Source organism: Triticum aestivum, chromosome 2D (genome assembly GCF_018294505.1).
Source record: "Triticum aestivum cultivar Chinese Spring chromosome 2D, IWGSC CS RefSeq v2.1, whole genome shotgun sequence".
NCBI classification, from domain to species: Eukaryota; Viridiplantae; Streptophyta; class Magnoliopsida; order Poales; family Poaceae; genus Triticum; species Triticum aestivum.
In genome coordinates this window covers 532406920-532430288 of record NC_057799.1, presented here as the reverse complement: position 1 = coordinate 532430288, position 23369 = coordinate 532406920, and positions in this window count along the sequence as shown.

Here is a 23369-nt window from a genome sequence, read left to right as displayed (position 1 = left end):
GCTAATTTATTACCAAAAAAGCCTCCTAAATCTACTAGCCGAATTAAAATAATTTGTACTCTCAAACATTTTTTCAAACACATATGTCATGTGATGTATGGTCCAGTTATAAGCCATTGTGATATTCTGGGATGTAGGGGCGAGTGGAGAGCTGTTACAAGTTATAGGGAAATTCTGAGTTAAAACTTCATCAGAATTATGCAGGGGAAACAATTTGTGGAGACTGATTGAAGTTGTATTCCAAATGGATGGTCGACTGCCATTTAAATTTTTCTCTGTTATCTTCCTTTTTCAGGGTAGCTGAAAATTTAGAAAAGGAGTGCATAGAAGGAGCCAGGAGCAAGTACAGAAGAGTTAGTCTTTAAATGAACAATATTTTGAATTATGTATTAGATTATAACTTCATAGGAAAACTTTGTTCTAGTTTACAGGATCTTTTCATAATTATTTGTATCTTTCATATGAATGTCTCATTTGATTCAATTATGAACTCAAGGTGTTTGTTCCTACTAATTAGTGCACTGCTTGTTTTTTACTAAGGATGCTAATTGTGCAAATGGTATTATAGTGAATGCAATTGGTGATATGGGCGGATGCCTTATTATATAATGATAGTTGTTGCTTATGATTGTAATGGTTGATATGGGCAGATGCATGATATTTGTTGATCATTCTGCACATGCATCTGTGGTGTGGTAAAGTAACTGACTTTGAAATGATGAATTGCACATTCTAAATAAATCAAATAATATTTAAAGTAAAATATTCAATGCTTAGAAAGAAAGTTATGTATATTTAGAGACGAATATGACGTCTCTACACAACGTGTATAAGAATGGGCCCATGACGAATGAAGGTCTTTATGTAGAGACGTGATAGAGCGCATCTAGCATAACGTCTCTACATACGTAGAGACGATTTTGAACGTCTCAATATAGCGTCTCATGCCATATAGACACGCTTAGCCAGCGTGTCTACTTGTTTTGAGACGGTCCGTGAGAAGACGCTCTAAAGACGCTTTACTAAATCGACTCTATGGTTGCCTAGAGATGAAATAACACGTCTCTAGGTATGAAATTGCACGTCTCTACACGTAGAGTTTCTTGTATATACATAGCGTCTTGCATGGCATGGGATAAGCTATTCGAATTGTAAAAGATAAAAATTACACGTTGAAATAGTTGAAGTCGTGCTTAATTACGAAAAAAAACACTTTTCGTCGTTGCGTACCGTTTCAACATCGAAGGTCTCTTGGAGCTTAATGCTGAAGCGTCGATCTTCGTCCAGGTGAGGGCACCTGTCGCACAGACCTCGGTCGTCGTTGCACCAGGAGCACTCCCCCGGGAGACTTTCGTATTAGAACATTAAATTCAAAGATTAAACTAGTACAATTAAATATATGTACTACAAAAACTAAATTAGAACATTATTATTCATCACGGGTTGACTATCGGTCTGTCAAGTCTTTTCTTGAAAACTCTCAGCTCACGTGGTGTATATATTCGACCGTCGGTGATGGTAGCTCCTCCTTTCGTTCCCGAGTGCATTACACCAAATTGTCTAGCACACGGGAACGAAGGAGAAGCTACCCCCACGACAACAGTCGGGATTCTTCGTCCTCTCATATATGGTGGGGACTCTCCCTCACTGATTTCTCTCTGACATTTGCGACCGTCGGTGATGGTAGCACCTCCTTTCGTTCCTGAGTGCATTACACCAAATTGTCTAGCACACGGGAACGAAGGAGAAGCTACCCCCACGACAACTGTCGGGATTCTTCGTCCTCTCATATATGGTGGAGACTCGACAGACTTAAAGTCAACCCGAAATATATATGTTTTTATCTACATCATATGAGCATTCAAACTTGATAGCCATTACATTTCAATGGTTGAAAATATGAGCAAAAACATTTCAAAATATCTTATAGGACTCATATTGACATGGAGATTTGGCTGGTCTCACCTCGAGGTCGGAGGGGGGTCGGTGATGGGGACGACGGCGGGGATGATCGAGGGGGCTCCTAGATTTCTGCAAAAACAAAAACTCTATAAGCTATCAACTAATCAAATGCATACGCCTTGCAGCTCTCCAATTTTAGCATTCAAAGTAGGAGTAGTTTTCCAATTTGAGCATTTTTTAAGCAAAACCAAATCGTAAAATAAATTAGTATTCAAATTAGCATGCATTCAATAAGCAAAACTACATCATCTCCTGCATCCGTACATCGTCAAATATTATCACTAATACACCTCGATAGTATCATACATATAGCATCGCTAATACAACTAGAACCGTAGCACCCGACGGGTATCGGCGCGGGCGGTGGACACCCAAAGAGAAGGAACCATCACAGGATCATAGCTCCAGTGAGATCCCTGAAAAACCTGCCAGGTATTGTCGAACCTGCCCTACAACGCAACCATGTAGCGAGGGACGTGCTCGTCCTCCTCGCTGACACGGTGACGTACCACCTCCGCGGTGTCCGGAAGCCTCGGCACCGTCACTGGCCCACGCGACCGCCACCAAACAAGGTTCGGGTCAACGACGGGCTGGCTCCTCACCAAGCTACGCCCCCCGGAAGGTAGCACCTCCCAATACCAGCCCGGCGGAGCCCAGTCCTGGACATGGCCCCTATGATCAAGCAGGCCTCCTCCGCCGAGTCAACGACGAGGATGCGGGATAGGCATCGTCGACGTCGATGCGGGAATAATTCCTTTAACTAAAAAGTAAACTAGTTCTATTAATTTTCTAACTAAAAATAAACTATTTTTATAGTAAAATAAAGTAGTTTTATTAAATCAACTAGTTCAATTACTAAGCACTTACTATAAATAAAATAAAGTAGTACTTACTAAAAATAAACTACTTCTATAGTAAAATAAAGTAGTTTTATTAAATCAACTAGTTCAACTACTAAGCACTTACTATAAATAAAATAAAGTAGTACTTACTAAAAATAAACTAGTTTAACTAGTTATATTATTTTTCTAACTAATTCTATTAAACACTTACTAAAAAACATCTAATTCAACTAATCTAAAATGGACACTAACCGAACATCTAATGCACTAACCTAAATCAGAGAATGTTCAAATAAAGTAGTATTGCTTTTTTTTAAGAAATGTTCAAATAGAAAATTTAGTCAAAAAGTAAAGGTTTTGCCTAATGCATTCTTCATATAGAAAATTGTTACTCTGTAATTTAATAATTTAGTACTGCGTGACTATACATAATAATCTGTACAAATTACTAGTATATATACATGGAAAAAATACATATATGAAAAAAATGAAAAAAAGAGAGCCGGGGCGGCAGCGGCTCACAGCGGGGCCGGCCGGCGAGGGCGACGACGGGGGCGGGCGATGGCGACGGCGTGCGGGGGCAGGGGCACGGGTGACGGCGACGTACGCGTGCGGGGGGAGGGGCACGGGCGACGGCGACGGCGTGGGCGGCGGACGGCAACGGCGCGGGCGGCGGACGGCAACGGCGCGGGCGGCGGACGGCGTCGGCGTGGGCTCCGGGGCGGGGGCGACGGCGTCCGGCAGCCTGGCGGCGTCGTAGAGGTCCGCGCGCGCGCGTCGTCGGGGGCAACTGCTAGATGAAAACTGAAATTTTTCTAAGTGTTTGCTATATACACATGAAGCATTGGTCCCGGTTCATGGCACCAACCGGGACCAATGCCCCCTTTTAGTCCCGGTTGGTGCCACCAACCGCGACCAAAAGTCTTTTTTCAGCAGCCCAAAGGGCAGGAAACAGAGACCTTTGGTCCCGGTTGGTGGCACCAACCGGGACTAAAGGTGGGCATTGGTCCCGGTTGGTGCCACCAACCGGGACCAAAGGCCTGCGCCTGCCAAAGCCGCGGTGCGGTGGGATGTTTAGTCCCACCTCGCTAGCTGAGGAGCTGCCGCACCTGTTTATAAGCGCCGCCCTGCCATCTCTCTCGAACTCCTCTGAATTGCAGGCCTTTGGGCCTAATCTCACATTGCTATGCCTGTGTGCCTACTGGGCCTTCTACGGGCCTGAATCCTGGCCCAACTAGCTAGGTTCCTAGTCGTATTCAGGCCGTGATGGCCCAGTAGGTGGCATTTTTTTACTTTTTCCCGGTTTTTTGTTTTCTTTTTTACTGTTGCTATTTTATTTATTTTATTAAAGTTTTCTTATTTTATTTTATTTTATTTTATTAAGGTTTATTTTTTGTTTTGTCTCTACTTATTTATTAAAGTTTATTTTGTTTCTACTTATTTATTTTATTTTGTTTCTAATTATTTATTTTATTTTATTTTTTGCTTTTTTTATTTATTTTATGAAAATTCTTTTTGCTTATAATGTTTTGAATAGAAAATACTTTGATAATTTTAGTTGCATAAATTTTATATAATTTTAGTTTCAATAATACTAGAGGTTTATAAAAGCTTTTTAGTTGATTTCTTTTGCTATTAGAGTTTCATTAAAGTTTTCTACTTCATTCTTTTTTCTATTAGAGTTTCATTAAAGTTTTCTAGTTCATTCTTTTAGTTTATTATTTTTTCTATTAGAGTTTCATAAAAAATTTCCAGATCATTCTTTTTTATATTAGTTCATTATTTGAGCTAAATGACCCTGAAATTGAAAAGCACTTCAGATGAACTCTGAAGAGGATGAAAGTTGGCATGGTATCATCATTTCACCCACATAGCATGTGCTAAAAAGTTAAGAGGGTTACGACAAAAACTGCATGCACTTCGTGTACAAAATGGACAATCTCTTTCAAAGCCACATCATCAATTTTCAACCCTTTCTGACTTCATTTGTTATTTTTCATGCATTTACTGATTTTTTTGAGCTAAATGACCCTGGAATTGAAAAGCACTACAAGTGAACTCTAAAAAGGTTGAAAGTCGGCATGGTATCATCATTTCACCCAAATAGCATGTGCTAAAAAGTTGAGAGGGTTACAACAGAAGTTGAGAGGGTTACATCACTACAAAACGGACAATCTCTTTCAAAGTATCATGGATATTCTAGATCAAAGGCATCATCATAATAGTCGTGGAGAGAAAGTCTTCACTTTTTCTTCGATTCTGTCCTTTGCTTATTGCGCCATAACCATGGATAATCTTCATCGTTTAACAGGGTGCTTGGGTCAGCCTTGACTTTGAAGGGAGGGATTTCATGAAACTTTTCATAATCTTCGGACATGTCTGTCTTGCCCTCCACTCCCGCGACGTCTCTTTTTCCTGAAAGAACTATGTGGCGCTTTGGATCATTGTATGATGTGTTCGCTTCCTTATCTTTTTTTTTCTCGGTTTGGTAGACATGTCCTTCACATAGAAAACCTGTGCCACATCACGAACTGTTCATCTGTGTACCCAAGATTGTTCAGATCCACTGTTGTCATTCCATACTGTGGGTCTACCTGTACCCCGCCTTCTGATAGATTGACCATTTTGCACTTAAACAAAGGGACCTTAAAATCATGTCCGTAGTCAAGTTCCCATATGTCCACTATGTAACCATAATATGTGTCCTTTCCCCTCTTGGTTACTGCATCAAAACGGACACCGCTGTTTTGGTTGCTGCTCTTTTGATCTTGGGCGATCGTGTAAAATGTATTCCCATTTATCTCGTATCCTTTGTAAGTCAATACAGTCGAAGATGGTCCCGTGGACAACGAGTACAGCTCATCACAAACAGTGTTGTCACCTCTGAGACGTGTTTCCAACCAACTGCCGAAAGTCCTGATGTGTTCACATGTAATCCAGTCGTCACACTGCTCCGGGTGTTTGGAGCGCACACTGTTCTTGTGTTCATCGACATACGGGGTCACCAAGGTAGAGTTCTGTAGAACTGTGTAGTGTGCTTGAGACCAAGAGTGCCCGTCCCTGCATATTATTGAGTCCCCTCCAAGCGTGCCTTTTCCAGTCAGTCTCCCCTCATACCGCGATTTAGGGAGACCAATCTTATTAAGGCCAGGAATGAAGTCAACACAAAATCCAATGACATCCTCTGTTTGATGGCCCATGGAGATGCTTCCTTCTGGCCTAGCGCGGTTACGGACATATTTCTTTAGGACTCCCATGAACCTCTCAAAGGGGAACATATTGTGTAGAAATACGGGGCCCAGAATGATAATCTCATCGACTAGATGAACTAGGATGTGTGTCATGATATTGAAGAAGGATGGTGGGAACACCAGCTCGAAACTGACAAGACATTGCGCCACATCACTCCTTAGCCTTGGTATGATTTCTGGATCGATCACCTTCTGAGAGATTGCATTGAGGAATGCACATAGCTTTACAATGGCTAATCGGACGTTTTCCGCTAGAAGCCCCCTCAATGCAACCGGAAGCAGTTGCATCATAATCACGTGGCAGTCATGAGACTTTAGGTTCTGGAAATTTTTCTCTGGCATATTTATTATTCCCTTTATATTCGACGAGAAGCCATACGGGACCTTCATACTGAGCAGGCATTCAAAGAAGATTTCCTTCTCTTCTTTGGTAAGAGCGTAGCTGGCAGGACCTTCATACTACTTTGGAGGCATGCCGTCTTTTTCGTGCAAACGTTGCAGGTCCTCCCGTGCCTTCGGTGTATCTTTTGTCTTCCCATACACGCCCAAGAAGCCTAGCAGGTTCACGCAAAGGTTCTTCATCACGTGCATCACGTCGATTGAAGAGCGGACCTCTAGGTAGGCTTGGGCGTTCGGTTCCCCCGAACCGATCGGTTCGGTGCTTCGGGTTTTCTAAAATTTCGGTTTCCAGACTTTGTTGATCGATCGGTTTCCTAGAAAATTACTAACCGAGAGTTTCGGTGTCTTAGACTTCGATTCCGGTCTCGGTTATGACCGAATAACACTGATGTTCTGCCAGACCAGCATCGATGTATAACATTCCAAAATTTTAAGCAGAATTACAGCACATTTTTCAAGGATACAGAATTGCAACACATTATCTGACATAAAAATGATAATTCAAACACAAACTGAGATTGAATATTGCCGTTCCAAATTTCAACACAGATTGAACATCAGACTTGAGTCTTGGCTCAAAAACAAAATAGAATCAGTCTTGAACACAACTGACAAAAGAAACTTGTGCAAGCAACAGAGATCCAAGCATGTGGCAAATAAGACATCAACGGAGATCAATTATAGCAAAAATACACTCTAATTACAAGCTGCTATTCATGCGCCGCCTCCATCACCTGATCCCTCTCAAGCCCCTCTTGAAAATCAGATCCCCAGATCCGTGCGCCTCCCCACTCCCTTCTTTCCATCGGGCTTCAGTGGAAAAGATGGTCGCCGCCTTGTCAGTCATCTTCCATCTCCACAAGCGGGTCAGGGGTGGAAGTGGACCGCGCCGTCGTCCGTGGGGATGGGTAGAAGAAGAAGGTAGGGGACGGGTAGAAGAAGAAGGTAGGGCCGGGCGGCAAGGTTGCGGTGGTCGTGAGAGTAGCGGGCGGCGGCTAGGTCAGGTTCGTGCGTCGAGGCGCCGCTGATTTATCGCTCTCCAGACCTAGAAGTTGGGCTGTGTGGGCCGTGGCTACATGGGATTCTGCAGAGTCCATCGATTTATTCGGTACTTCGGTGTATTCGGTTACTCGATACCTACAGCCGAATTGACCGAAGAAAGATTGGTTTTCCAGATTGGCTGACCGAATTTATGGTCAAAGAATTCAGTTTCGGTGTCTTCGGGTTCAGTCACGGTTAGTTCGGTTCGGTACTTCGGTCATCGGTTTATATGCCCACCCCTACCTCTAGGTCTTTCCAGTAGGGTAGGTCCCAAAATATAGATTTCTTCTTCCACATGGGTGCGCGTCCCTCAGCGTCATTCGGAATAGATAGTCCGCCGGAACCTTTCCAAAGATTACGTGTAAATCATTGACCATAGCAAGTACGTGATCACCGGTACGCATGGCGGGCTTCTTCCGGTGATCTGCCTCGCCTTTGAAATGCTTGCCTTTCTTTCGACATTGATGGTTGGTCGGAAGAAATCGACGATGGCCCAGGTACACATTCTTCCTGCATTTGTCCAGGTATATACTTTCGGTGTCAGCTAAACAATGCGTGCATGCGTGGTATCCCTTGTTTGTCTGTCCTGAAAGGTTACTGAGAGCAGGCCAATCGTTGATGGTTACAAACAGCAACGCATGCAGGTCAAATTCCTCCTGTCTGTGCTCATCCCACACACGTACACCGTTTCCATTCCACAGCTGTAAAAGTTCTTCAACTAATGGCCTTAGGTACACATCAATGTCGTTGTCGGGTTGCTTAGGGCCTTGGATGAGAACTAACATCATAAAGAACTTCCGCTTCATGCACATCCAAGGAGGAAGGTTGTACATACATAGAGTCACGGGCCAGGTGCTGTGATTGCTGCTCCGCCCCCTGAAAGGATTAATGCCATCCGCGCTTAAACCAAACCATACGTTCCTTGGGTCACCTGCGAACTCAGCCCGGTACTTTCTCTCAATTTTTCTCCACTGTGACCCGTCAGCGGGTGCTCTCAACTTCCCGTCTTTCTTACGGTCCTCACTGTGCCATCGCATCAACTTGGCATGCTCTTTGTTTCTGAACAGTCGTTTCAACCATGGTATTATAGGAGCATACCACATCACCTTCGCAGGAACCCTCTTCCTGGGGGGCTCGCCGTCAACATCACCAGGGTCACCTCGTCTGATCTTATACCACAATGCACCACATACCGGGCATGCGTTCAAATCCTCGTACGGACCGCGGTAGAGGATGCAGTCATTAGGGCATTCATGTATCTTCTGCACCTCCAATCCTAGAGGGCATACGACCTTATTTGCTGCGTACGTACTGTCGGGCAATTCGTTATCCTTTGGAAGCTTCTTCTTCAATATTTTCAGTAGCTTCTCAAATCCTTTGTCAGGCAGCATTCTCTGCCTTCCACTGCAGCAATTCCAGTACGGTACCGAGCTTTGTGTTGCCATCTTCGCAATCGCGGTACAAACCTTTTTTGTGATCATCTAACATGCGATCGAACTTCAGCTTCTCCTTTTCACTTTCGCACTGTGTCCTTGCATCAACAATGACCCGGCGGAGATCATCATCGGGCACAATATCGTCTGGTTCCTCTTGATCTTCAGCAGCTTCCCCCGTTGCAGCATCACCATATTTCGGGGGCACATAGTTGTCATCGTCCTCTTCTTCTTCGCTGTCTTCCATCATAACCCCTATTTCTCCGTGCCTGGTCCAAACATTATAGTGTGGCATGAAACTCTTATAAAGCAGGTGGGTGTGAAGGATTTTCCGGTAAGAGTAAGACTTCGTATCCCCACATATAGGGCATGGAGCATGGACAACACATAAAACCATTTTGCTTGTTTGCCTCAGCCACTTCGAGAAAATTATGCACGCCCTTAACGTACTCGGAGGTGTGTCTTTCACCGTACATCCATTGTCGGTTCATCTGCATGCATTACATATAATTATGTATGTCAAAAACCATTACAGATTCACATGGATAGATAAGTGACCAAATTAATAGAAGTTCATCATCACATTAAAACCAAAGTACATACATAGTTCTCATTGAACAACATATAGCTCTCCAGAGCATCTAATTAAACCATACATTGAAACTATGTAAAACCTTTCAATGCAACAACAAATGCGATCATAATCACAACCAAGGTAACAATTGATCCAACGGCATACTGATACCAAGCCTCGGTATGAATGGCATATTTTCTAATCTTTCTAATCTTCAACCGCATTGCGTCCATCTTGATCTTGTGATCATCAACGACATCCGCAACATGCAACTCCAATATCATCTTCTCCTCCTCAATTTTTTTATTCTTTCCTTCAAATAATTGTTTTCTTCTTCAACTAAATTTAACCTCTCGACAATAGGGTCGGTTGGAATTTCCGGTTCAACTACCTCCTAGATAAATAAAATCTATGTCAACTTGATGGGCATAATTGTCATAAACAATAAATGAACCAAATAGTTATAAAAGATAATATATATACCACATCCGAATCATAGCTAGGACGAGGGCCGACGGGGGCGGATACCAAAACCATCGCACTATATAATAACAAGCAATAATAAAAATAAGAAAATTAGACAAGTATCTATCTAAAGTAAGAATTTTTTTTCTTTCTGAAGAAGATAAGAACAAGAGGCTCACCACGGTGGTGCCGGCGACGAGATCGGCGCGGGCGATCGACGGCGGTGAAGACGGGGACGGGACGTGACGGACCGCTAAACCTAGACAAATCTCAGGGAAAATGGAGCTTGGAGGTCGAGCTTCGAGAGGAGAAAGCTTAACTAGTGTGGCTCGGGCATTTCATCGAACACCTCATGTGCATAGGAGGTGAGCTAGAGCACCACAAAGCTCTCCCCTCGCCGGCCAGAAAAAACAGAGCACTGTGGAGTGCTCTGCTCGCGGGCGAGGGGTATATATAGGCAACTCATTGGCCCCGGTTCGTGCCTAGAACCGGGACTAAAGGTCCCCCTTCTGTCCCGGTTCTAGGCACGAACCGGGACCAATGGCTGTGGGCCAGGAGCGAGGGCCATTGGTCCCGGTTCATGCCTAGAACCGGGACAAATGGGTCCACACGAACCGGGACAAATGCCTCCCGAGGCCCCGCCGGCCCCGTGGGCGCATGAACCGGGACGTATGCCCCCATGGGTCCCAGTTCGTGACAGAACCGGGACTAATGGGCTAGCCAGGCCCCAACCAAAGCCCTGTTTTCTACTAGTGCTTGTTCGTCTTGGTCTTCTTGATTCGCTCTTTTATCTCACAAAGAGCTGCTTCTCTGGCTTGGCCTTGTCTTGTATGTTGGTGAAGTTGTATGATGTTGCATGCCTGTGTACAAGTCTGGGCAACAAACATAAATGTTTGTTGCATCGACAATGAGTGGTGAACAAACGATTGGTGAGGGAGGGATTATCCATGCATAACTGGACCCGTGACATCATGGGCGAGCTAAACATCGAAGGCCTTACCAAATTTATCCACCCGTGGGAGCTTCTGATTGGTCTAGAACTACAACCGAAGGTTGAGGACAAGGTTATCTGGCCTTGGAATGCGAGGGAGTTTACACGACAACATCAACATATAGGATGGTGTCGAGGGCGGAGTTAGATTCCGTTGTGCTAGGGCGATTTGGAAGTGCTGGACGCCTCTCTCATGCAAGCTCTTCATGTCGATGGCCCTTCAATACATGCTCTGGACATTAGATAGGAGGCTTAGACACGGATTGCAACTCGGACTTCTCCATGCTTCCTTTGTGATCAAGAGGAAGACATGGTTGATCATATTCTACTGCAATGCGTGTTCGCACGACAAGTCTGGTACCAATGTTTCTCTTGAGTAGGGATTGGTCAGGATCTTCTGCCCTCGGTGGACAACACCCTGCAGGAGTGGTGGCCGACAACGCGCAAACGGGCCCACAAAGTGTATTGAAAGGGATTTGATGCGTTTACCATGCTGATTTGTTGGAGCCCGTGGAAGCAGCGTAATAGTAGGGCCTTAGGTCGATCGGCGGTTGATAATGAAGAGGACATGATTGACAAGATTTTCCAGAAGCTTAGTTTGTGCGTACAATTGGGCCGAACTGGAGTTCTACAGGCGCGTGAGTAGTTGCGTTATGTAATGTAGGAGTGGTGGATGTGAGGTGAACTGAGTTGTGGTTCCCTTTATCGAGTTCAACTTCTTGTACTATATTCTCCATCTTCTATAAAGCTATGGTACGCCATTGACGGATTCTCGAAAAAACCCCGCTACTCCGTTGCATCCGCGTATAGTTCCTAATTTGCCGAAATCACATCTACCATCCAGAAACCCGCTATTTGGAAGCCTTGGGCACCTCCCAAATTTAATATTTTTGCATGGCTAATTCCCAAAATCGAGTTTGGACCGCCGACCGCTTGGCTCACCGGGGATGGCTAAATTGTGGTGATTGTCGGCTCTACAGGCGTGAACCGGAGACAACGGCCCACCTACTATTCAAATGTCGCTACTATGTGAGGATTTGGAACATGGTGAAACTTTGGATTCGAAGGCATGATCTTGACACCCCCCCCCCCCTCTCCTTGGCATGTCTTCGATTCCGTCTATGAGTGGTAGGATGCGCTCACTTGGCGAAATGGTTCGACTTCAAAGGCCACCACATCCATCCTTATGTTGGTCTCGTGGGCAATTTGGAATGAGCGTAACCCTAGAGTTTTTCGTAACAAGTCCATAATGCCAACCGTCCTCTCCTCCAACATAAGAAAAAGAGGCGGAACTTTGGGTTAAGGCCAGGGCACGCGTAATCTTAGAGTTTTAATTTCAGGAGACTAATCCCTTGTGTGGCTACGACCTTGTGTTGTACATAAACGCCCTTCTTCTTACTTAATGAAATATGGCAAAGCTTTATCCATTTCTTTCAACAACAAAAAAAATTTGAACTTGCCCAAACTTGCAGAGTTTTGTAGGCAGGTCACCCCCCGTCCCCCATATGCAAACGGAGGGAGGGGTAGGAGCCTTTGCATGGTGTGTACAGGAATCGCAGCGCATCCTCCTCGGGATCCGTCCCTCATGAAGAACACGGGGCATTCGAGACCGTCGCAAGAAGACAGCACACTTTTGACGAGGAACTCTGCCGAAAAAGCAGTCCCGGCCGGTACCAGCGGACCTGACGGTCTTGACCGTAGAGAGCTTGCCGTAGAAAAGCACCTTGCAGGGTCACGCCCAAGCCCGCAAGGCCGCTTTAAATTTGTGTCCACGCTGCGCCCCTTGCATTCATGGCTCCTAGTTTACTTCTAAAAAAAAGCTCCTAATTCACTGCCACGACAACAAATTTTACCGGCCAAAACGGATCACTCCTGCTACAAGTTCTGATTGCTAGGATCGAAGTCGACACCTAGCGTTAATTACCATCTGCAGAGTGATCGGTGATCGATCACGGTGGTCTATCATGAAAAAGTAGACGCATGCAACAAGGGTTGCAAGAAGCCAAGAGTGCACGTAAACCTGAACAGCCAGCACCTCACTGCCTAGCTAGCTCATGTTGGTGGTATTGTTTTTTTATGTAACAGTGCAAGTACTACAGAAAACCAAATGGGGAAGAGCACCCGCCGCCGGCGCTGCACACCGCGGAGGCGGCTCAAGCAACGGCCAGCGCGACGGTGGGGAAGGGCAACCGGCCGACGCGCTTCTCCGGCGCCGCGGCATCCTCGTCTTCGCAGGGTATATCACGGTTTACTGCCCTATTTCTACATCTCTTATGCTTGTTTAGGTGCGTGGATTAGCCCTTATGCCGGCGCTGGCCCCTCCATCCCGCCGTTCTAAACCTGTCCCGGGTTGTCTCGATCTGTTACTGCGCGCGTTCACTCTGTTTGTAGGTAGCTAGGAGTTTTTGGGTTTTTTTTTTTACATGATGATAGGGGTTTTGGATATACGGAATTGGAGATTCCAAGGTCGCACTAGAAGAAACGAAAGGTTCATGGTTTTAGATCGGGCTTGATAGGGGGGGATGATGATTCGTTTCGATTGGGCTTGATGTGGCGTCAGGACGACGATAGTCGTCCTTTGCGTCTGGGATGGCTAATGGGCCTCATTCACGACTAGAGAGATATGGGGACGTATTGCCTGCATAAGGTTGGTATTGGTAGTGGCCGTGAAACAACATTCCAGAATTGAGTTTCATACATATTATCCTGTATGGCTGACCTCTCTTGGAAATTTAGAAGAAGATATAAGTTGCTTGATTTGCCAGGAATTGATTCAAACTATCCAGAAATGATGCTCTTTTTTTTTGTGTGGGGAGAAACGATTCTCTTGCATCTACAGTTCAGTTTCTATTGTGCAGGCATATTGAAATTTCATAGCACATATTGCTAGAAATATAGTGATGCCGAATAATGGTAGTAAGATCTAAAGGTCCTTTGGTTGTATTTCACCCTGGTCAAGGAAATGCATGTATGGGCAGAGCTGGCATATCCATGAGTTTGGTTCCTAATGCATCATTGCCCCCTAGCTAGGATGGAGGTTATCTTTAGAAGATCTAAGTGAAAATATCTTTCCCTAAACTTTCTTCTCAGTTATTTCTTTGTCCGTTGCTTCTTATATTTGCATATGAGGTCTACACTCCTTACTATGCTTGGATATTCTTTGCTATTCACCATCGTACTTCTTATGCAGAAATTGGTCTGAGTTGACAATGAAGTGTGCCACCATTGTATTGCTTTATCGGGCACGTCCACATGCATCATTGCCACCTTTGCTATATACCCAAACTTGGCCAAATGCTCAACCATTCGTTTATAGACCACTAGTAAGATGTTTTTTTGGGTACCTTTTCAGGTGTGGGCAGGGCAGTGCAACCTTTCAGCAGCGACCATGTCGATTTTCTGGTTGAAAGAAAGAAGTGGGATGATCTTGAGGCCTATCTGATGCAGTATATGGCTACCTTACAGCCATTGCAAACTCATCCCATGGTTTTCTTGCGAATTCGCATGTCTCGTGTGATCGATATGATTGACCAAAACAAGTTCGCTGATGCTGAAGTGTATTTCCGAGATCAAATGGTGAGCATGTTCCAGAAACTGATTGAACAAGGACCAGGTACTCTCAGGAATGCTAGCATTTCTAGCTTATCTGATGGCCTGAAGTACATCAATGACTGTCTCACCTCAAAGCAAAGTAGTGATTGTGACATGAGAGATGTTAAGATGAATTCTTCAGTTTAATCAATTACATTGATTTATTATTTATGTTCCTGCAGATCACATCACCCATACACCAGTTCACTTATGACAAAGCTTGTGGTAAATGATTATATGAGACTGTACTTGCCCAAGGAGATTGAGTAAGTGACGCTGATATATGTCAGATTTGGTACTGAATTCGTTACCATCATGCCAGTTGGTACTATGTAGCTTCTAAAAAAAATTTGTCTATTAATCAGGTACAAGAATCCTCGTAAGAGGGATGGCTTGTGGGCCTTTGCTTTTTCTCTGGAATCCAAGTCTGCGACTAAACCCACATTCAGGTGTCTAGCTTGCAGCCTGAAGGTCTTCAGTTCAGCAACTATCCAAGACATTCGCTTGCACCTAGAACAGTGCCCTGGAATGACGTCCCCATATGTTACTGAATTGTTTGAATACTTCAATACCATAAAGAATTTGAGTGCTGGGAATCAACCTGCGCAACTTGCAAAGGCTGCTGGGAAGAGGCAACGGGTTGATTCCACCGCAGCCGCTGGCAACTCCTTCAATGCTGATAGGCAGTATTCCTTTCCAGATCTACAAAGAGAGGTTTGTGAAATATTGTACTCTAATTTGGGTGTTGGTGAGGTAACTGGCATTATTAGTGGCACTAATGCTTAAGTTTTCACACATAGGTGCAAGGTGCCGAAGAACTATTCACAGAGATTGATAATGAAGTGCATGAAGTCGTTGACATGTACAATGACATGGGAACAAAGGTGGGAACAATTCTTGGGTTGTTCGATAGGTTGAGACCCAAATTCAAGAAGATGAAAGGTCTGGCATGTGCTGGTCATTCAGGTGTGCCTTCTGTAGCAGCAGGTAAACTCAATTTCTGTTCTTTTTGGCCAATACGTCTAGTTGACCATTTAGTGCTAAAAAGACGACGTGTTTGCTTGACTTTGTTACTGGTTCATTGTGCAGTCACACATCTTTTTGCTACGGAACCCGTCTCCACAAGGGACGATGAAGGTGCACATGATACTCCTGCAAACAATGCGATCGTCGATGAAACAAAGGCTGTCAGTGCTACCCAAGTTCAGTCTGATGGCAACTGTTTTTCTGATGAAGTGATGAGCATACACGAAATTCCCAGGAGTGCCAGTGATCCAGTATATGAACTGGCTGATGTTGAAGAAGTGTGTGGGTTCTTCGTGGGGGGGTTCCACTGAATCTTTGTGCAGAGTGTGTGGTGGAGTCATTTTTCTGGGAACTTCATCTGTTGTGTCAATTAGTTTCCTTGCGTTCTGTACCAAAATTTTCATAGTCAGAACATCATTTGTTGTCATTTGATGAATTAGTACTACCACCTCTCTCCTATCTGTTGTTTAATATGTTGCCTGGTATTATCTGGAGGTATGATTTATCTGGAGGTATGATGTTTTGCCAGCAGCGGACATGAAAATGTGGTCACAGTAATTCTCACCGGCACAACTTGGTTGTCTTCTCCTTCATCGTGTTTATTCATCCGTTTGTGCTTTTGTTGTTCCACTGGTAGCTTTGAATTATTCTACCAGGCCAAGAAGCGAGTGAGACCGATGAAAAGCACTCCAAACTGCTTCCTATGGTCTTAACTCTGAACCTGAAACATTTTGCTGGTTGTGTCATCGGGTGTGTGTGTGCTTTAGGTCTGTGTCTTAAACTGCTACTCCCTCCGTTCCAAATTACTTGTCGCAGAAATGGATGTATCTCGAACTAAAATACATCTAGATACATCCATACCTGCGACAAGTAATTCGGAACGGAGGGAGTAGCTGTGTTGGTTTCTGACCTCTTTTGCAGTCTGATATGCAAGCCACAACAGCTTGGCATACTCTTGCTGAAATACTGAGTTGTACATTCTTGTGATGAAATTCCATGAAGTTCTAAGAACATTGGGTTCATTTCATGAGCTGTCGTGTGCGGTTCATGATCTGAAGAACAGTGCGAATTTGTTTGTCCCCTCATATGAATGGTGGAATTTCTCTTCGTCAGGGACAAGTAAACTTCAGAAAAAGATTAGTCTTTCGATTGTTGATTTTGCGAACATATTGTACCAATTAGCTTCAACCTTCTGTCGACTTGGACATAGCAAGACCTGGCAGCACGCAGTCGAAGAGTTCCTCCATTTCCAACCATGCTACTGAAGATCATACCTGCCGCTGGTGTTCCGGTGGAACTCAGAGCAATCACATATTCACACATAGTCAGAAAGTAAAGGCAAGCACGACGGATTCAACATAGAGAGCACCGGTTCTCTCCTCATCAGCTCACTAACACATGCCTATGTAAACAAGCTCTGAAGATACATTCCTACAGGCTGCAGAGTGGAAAGATTTGGTATGGAGCTCATCGTTGGTTGCCGAGGAACGAAGCCCGGCGGAACCCGGCTAAGGATGTGTTTACCGGCTCCCACAAGGGCTCAAAAGATCATCAATACCTGCACGTGAAAAGCACTGGTTATGATCCCTCGCTTACAGTATCATCAGAGCATAGCTCCCTTGAATCAAAAAATTCAAGGACCAAAGGCGAAGCAGGAAACTGGTGCGCCCATTTTTATTTTTATTTTGTCTGCACTTTTATCTGAACTTCACAACAACAGTCTTCACTGAATTTCAAGGCACGAGTTTCAACTAACTAACCTGCTAGTGTGTCTGATGAGACTGAAGAACTTTCAGCAGGCCTTGTGAAGGCATCAGGAATAGTCTGTGAGAGTCGAGAAGCAAAAGCACCTGCTGACACCGACTTGGTCGATTAGAATTTAGAAATGACAGCAGATAACTTCTCGCCGATAAACAGTGCTGTTGTGGCCTCTCAAAATCCAATCTGGATGAATGGTTGAGAGTCGGTGGATAAAAAGACTATTGTCAAGTTACCTGGTTCACTGAAATATGGCATCTCCGGCCAGGCTTCCAGACGCTCCTCTGAAGATCAAATAAGCTCATCACTCATCAGTTGACATAGTGTCATGCACCAGAACTGAACGCATGCAAAGCAGAGTCTAGTTTACCAGTAAGATAAAGTATCCATTCCCTTGCCTCTTTTACTAAAGCTGCCAATTTCAAAATGCGAAGACTATTGATGAGAATATATACAAAAATTACAGGGCACAAAGAGTAAATATCAATGAAGACATAACCCCTTCACTGGTACATTTGATGTTTCTAACAGAAAAAAACAATTACAGGATTAATTGTCTCGATAAAGGTTTTATCATTTCATAAACAACTGCGGGTGTTGAACTAATTTACCAAGATTAGTCACTAGTCTGAAGCGAGAATTTCCAGCCGGCCTTGGAAGGGTAACCAAACTAATCTGATGGCCAGGCGCACCTGCAACGAGTTCAACAGTGAGAAACGGTAGCAAGTTGGTAGCAAAGTGCGATGAAATATAATCAAACACGATGAGGCTCATTGTGCACACCAAATATGTACGTAAACCGTGAAGTAACCGGCAAAAGCATAACCATGGAGAACTTTTTTTTTTTAAAAAAAAAGGAGGCTCACCCCCCGCCTCTGCATCTGAGAGAAAACCATGGAAAACTTACGGGACAAAAATGTTTCAAATGTAGATAGGACAACTTATGTAAGAAAAAGGGTAAAACATGCACTGGACAAAAAAAACAGTGTCTTGAGAGTACTTCGGTCCGCGGTGAATGACCAAGAAACAGTGTCTTGAGACCGTTCGTTTGGAGACACAAGGATGATGATGCTGATGATGATAGTGCCGCCAAGGAAAAGGACAATGAGATGGACACATCGGAATACACCGGGAACCCATCCAACCATCCGTCGTCTAGTTCTGCCCCGGCGAATAACACTAATGTGACTCAAGTTCAACAACAGGAGCTGCCGACTGTTGGCTCTGGTGGTGCGACGGGAGGTGGTCCTGTGTTGTTGACAGTCACTTCGTTTAACTCTGCACCGCAGACACCGAGAGGCATGGAGCTTGCCGCGGATCTTAGAGTCAATTCCACGTTACCTGGATGTCTCGAAAGATCCCCTCGGGTTCACCAACAGGAGTTGTCCTCGCCTTCTACACTGCAGGCTGTGGTTGCATCGCAGCCGTCGTCGCATTCTCGGCCTGCATCGTCGCAGTCCGCTGCCCTCCTGTCGGAGCAAGTCACCGGCGGCTCGGCGGGGCGCCCGGACTCTTCTGCAGTACACCTACAACCAGCTGCTAAGGTGGCGTCGCAGCCGCCGTCGTCGACGCGGACGGCAGCGTCTAAGCCGGCTGTTCCCGAGCCGGTGCAGGCTGCCGATGGTACAGCGCATGCGGGGTGCCGGCATCCTGTGGCTACGGTTGAGGCCAATTGGCATGCAGCTCATGTGGAGATACCCATGCATGCACGTACTGGGGTAGTGGAGCTACCCATGCATGCATGTAGTGAACCTGGACGTGAAGGGCTACCCCCAAGTGTGCAGCCGTGCATAGCTGCACCCGCGGCTGCCCTTCGGTCTCTGTCCGCGCCGGACGAGTCCGCGGCCGCTCCTCAGTCTCAGGCGGAGCCGGACGTGTCTTCCTCATCCATGCACGCTCCTCCAGTCGGGCCATCTTCGGAAGTGCCGCCGTGTGTTACGGCGGCCGAGACTGCCGGGGAGGTGGTTGCTACTACACCCACATCCCCCCCTCCAGTGGCGGTGCTTGCGCGACACCCTTCACCAAGAATGACACCTACACGCCGAAGTGGCCGTCATGCGGTGGCCGACGATGGAAGGATGGACATTGACGAGAACTCTTTGGTCAAGGCTATGCGGCGTAAAGCGGCGCAGAACCTCGACAACCAAGGTACTTCGTCATCACTCAAATCATTTTTATCTTTTTCTAATACATCTACCGTTTCCAAGTTGAATAATGTGGGTGTTGGTCTAGGAAATAATGAAAATGATATTTCTGTTTCGACAAATGCTTTGAAACATTTAGAATATGACCGATTGAAGGTTACTCCACGAGTTTCTAGCAAATCTTTTATCTCACATCTAGATGAGGAGGAGCTGCATGCCACATCAGATGGTCAGCTACTCGCTCATGTAGTAGGGGAGATTTCGGACGTGGGCTTGGAGGAACCCGGGCTTAGCTCATTGCTTGAGCTTACAGCTTCGGTCGTAAATCCAAGTCGGACCGTTCGAAAAAATGTCGTAAATCCTCTAAGAGGGCGAAATTTTCTAAATCTCCTATTGTTTCCTCATGAATGGCATGTTCTTTAATAGCAGAGGTCTTGGTGACTTGGCTAAACATCTATTCATTGCCGAATGTAATAGGGAACACAATTTAGACTTTTTGGCTTTATCTGAAACGGGGAGACGTGATTTCTCAGTAAGTCTTCTTAACCGTCTTTCTGGCGGGATAGACTATACTTGGATTTCTCGGCCACCTCGAGGTCGTTCTGGGGGCATTTTACTTGGCGTAAACACGGGGACTATGGATGTGTTGGCTAGTTCGGATGGTGAGTTCCACATTAAACTCCATATCCGGAACAAAGCCGACAACTTCACATGGACCCTCGTTGCTGTGTATGGAGCAGCCCAGGATGAGTTCAAGGCTGATTTTCTCCATGAATTGGTTAATCTGGCGAAGGAGAATCCCTACCCAATTCTTATCGGTGGGGATTTTAATTTGCTACGATTTCCAAATGAGAAAAGCCGAGGTAGGTTTGATAATCATTGGCCTTTCCTTTTCAACGCTGTCATAGACAGTCTAGATTTGCGAGAGGTTTCCATGATTGGAAGACAGTTCACTTGGGCAAACAGTCTTCCAGAACCGACATATGAGAAACTAGATCGCGTATTAATGGATACCGACTGGGAATCCAGATTCCCTATGGTTTCTGTACGCGCTCTACCTCGTATAGAGGCTATCTCAGACCACGCACCCATCCTTTTAACTACTGGATTGCCACGACCGCAGCACAGACGCAAGTTCAAGTTTGAACTGGGTTGGTTGCATCGGGATGGATTCCATGACATGGTCCAGAAGGTGTGGGATAAACCGGTTGCTGGGCTTTGTTGGAAATATGCCCTAGAGGCAATAATAAAATGGTTATTATTATATTTCCTTGTTCATGATAATTGTCTATTGTTCATGCTATAATTGTGTTATTCGGAAATCGTAATACATGTGTGAACACATAGACCACAACATGTCCCTAGTGAGCCTCTAGTTGACTAGCTCGTTGATCAACAGATAGTCATGGTTTCCTGACTATGGACATTGGATGTCATTGATAACGGGATCACATCATTAGGAGAATGATGTGATGGACAAGACCCAATCCTAAGCATAGCACAAAAGATCGTGTAGTTCGTTTGCTAGAGCTTTTCTAATGTCAAGTATCATTTCCTTAGACCATGAGATCGTGCAACTCCCAGATACCGTAGGAGTGCTTTGGGTGTACCAAACGTCACAACGTAACTGGGTGACTATAAAAGTGCACTACGGGTATCTCCGAAAGTGTCTGTTGGGTTGGCACGGATTGAGACTGGGATTTGTCACTCCGTATGACGGAGAGGTATCTCTGGGCCCACTCGGTAATGCATCATCATGATGAGCTCAATGTGACTAAGGAGTTAGCCACGGGATCATGCATTACGGTACAAGTAAAGTGACTTGCCGGTAACGAGATTGAACAAGGTATTGGTATACCGACGATCGAATCTCGGGCAAGTAACGTACCAATTGACAAAGGGAATTGTATACGGGATTGATTGAATCCTCAACATCGTGGTTCATCCGATGAGATCATCGTGGAACATGTGGGAGCCAACATAGGTATCCAGATCCCGTTGTTGGTTATTGACCGGAGAGGCGCCTCGGTCATGTCTGCATGTCTCCCGAACCCGTAGGGTCTACACACTTAAGGTTCGGTGACGCTAGGGTTGTAGAGATATTAGTATGCGGAAACCCGAAAGTTGTTCGGAGTCCCGGATGAGATCCCGGACGTCACGAGGAGTTCCGGAATGGTCCGGAGGTGAAGAATTATATATAGGAAGTCCAGTTTCGGCCACCGGGAAAGTTTCGGGGGTTACCGGTATTGTACCGGGACCACCGGAAGGGTCCCGGGGGTCCACCGGGTGGGGCCACCTATCCCGGAGGGCCCCATGGGCTGAAGTGGGAGGGGAACCAGCCCCTGGTGGGCTGGTGCGCCCCCCATGGGCCTCCCCCTGCGCCTAGGGTTGGAAACCCTGGGGGTGGGGGGCGCCCCACCTGGCTTGGGGGGCAAGTTTCCCCCCTTGGCCGCCGCCCCCCCCCCCCCATGTAGATGGGTTCCCAGGGCCGGCGCCCCCCCAGGGGGCCTATATATAGTGGGGGGGGAGGGAGGGCAGCAGTACCCTAGCCCCTGGCGCCTCCCTCTCCCTCCCGTGACACCTCTCCCTCCCGCTTGCGCTTGGCGAAGCCCTGCCGGGATCCCCGCTACTTCAACCACCACGCCGTCGTGCTGCTGGATCTCCATCAACCTCTCCTCTCCCCTTGCTGGATCAAGAAGGAGGAGACGTCGCTGCTCCGTACGTGTGTTGAACGCGGAGGTGCCGTCCGTTCGGCGCTCGGTCATCGGTGATTTGGATCACAACGAGTACGACTCCATCAACCCCGTTCACTTGAACGCTTCCACTCGCGATCTACAAGGGTATGTAGATGCACTCCTTCCTTCTCGTTGCTAGTAAACTCCATAGATGGATCTTGGTGATACGTAGAAAATTTTAAAATTCTGCAACGATCCCAACAGTGGCATCATGAGCCAGGCCTATGCGTAGTTACTATGCACGAGTAGAACACAAAGCAGTTGTGGGCGTAGATGTTGTCAATTTTTCTTGCCACTACTAGTCTTATCTTGTTTCGGCGGTATTGTGGGATGAAGCGGCCCGGACCGACCTTACACGTACGCTTACGTGAGACAGGTTCCACCGACTGACATGCACTAGTTGCATAAGGTGGCTAACGGGTGTCTGTCTCTCCCACTTTAGTCGGAACGGATTCGATGAAAAGGGTCCTTATGAAGGGTAAATAGAAATTGGCATATCACGTTGTGGTTTTACGTAGGTAAGAAACGTTCTTGCTAGAAACCTATAGAAGCCACGTAAAAACATGCAACAACAATTAGAGGACGTCTAACTTGTTTTTGCAGCATGTGCCTTGTGATGTGATATGGCCAAAAGGATGTTGTGACGCCCCCGATTTGACCGTACACTAATCATGCACGCAAATGTGTACGATCAAGATCAGAGACTCACGGGAAGATATCACAACACAACTCTACAACATAAATAAGTCATACAAGCATCATAATACAAGCCAGGGGCCTCGAGGGCTCGAATACAAGTGCTCGATCATAGACGAGTCAGCGGAAGCAACAATATCTGAGTACAGGCATAAGTTAAACAAGTTTTCCTTAAGAAGGCTAGCACAAAAGTAGCAACGATCAAAAAGGCAAGGCCTCCTGCCTGGGACCTCCTAACTACTCCTCGAAGCCGAACTCCATGTAGAATCATCCTCGGGATCTCTAGCTCCTGGACTCTAGCATCTGGTTGCGACAATCAGGTATAGAGAGGGGAAAAGAGGAAGAAAAGCAACCGTGAGTACTCATCCAAAGTACTCGCAAGCAAGGAGCTACAATACATATGCAATGGGCATATGTGTAAAGGGCCATATCAGTGGACTGAACTGCAGAATGCCAGAATA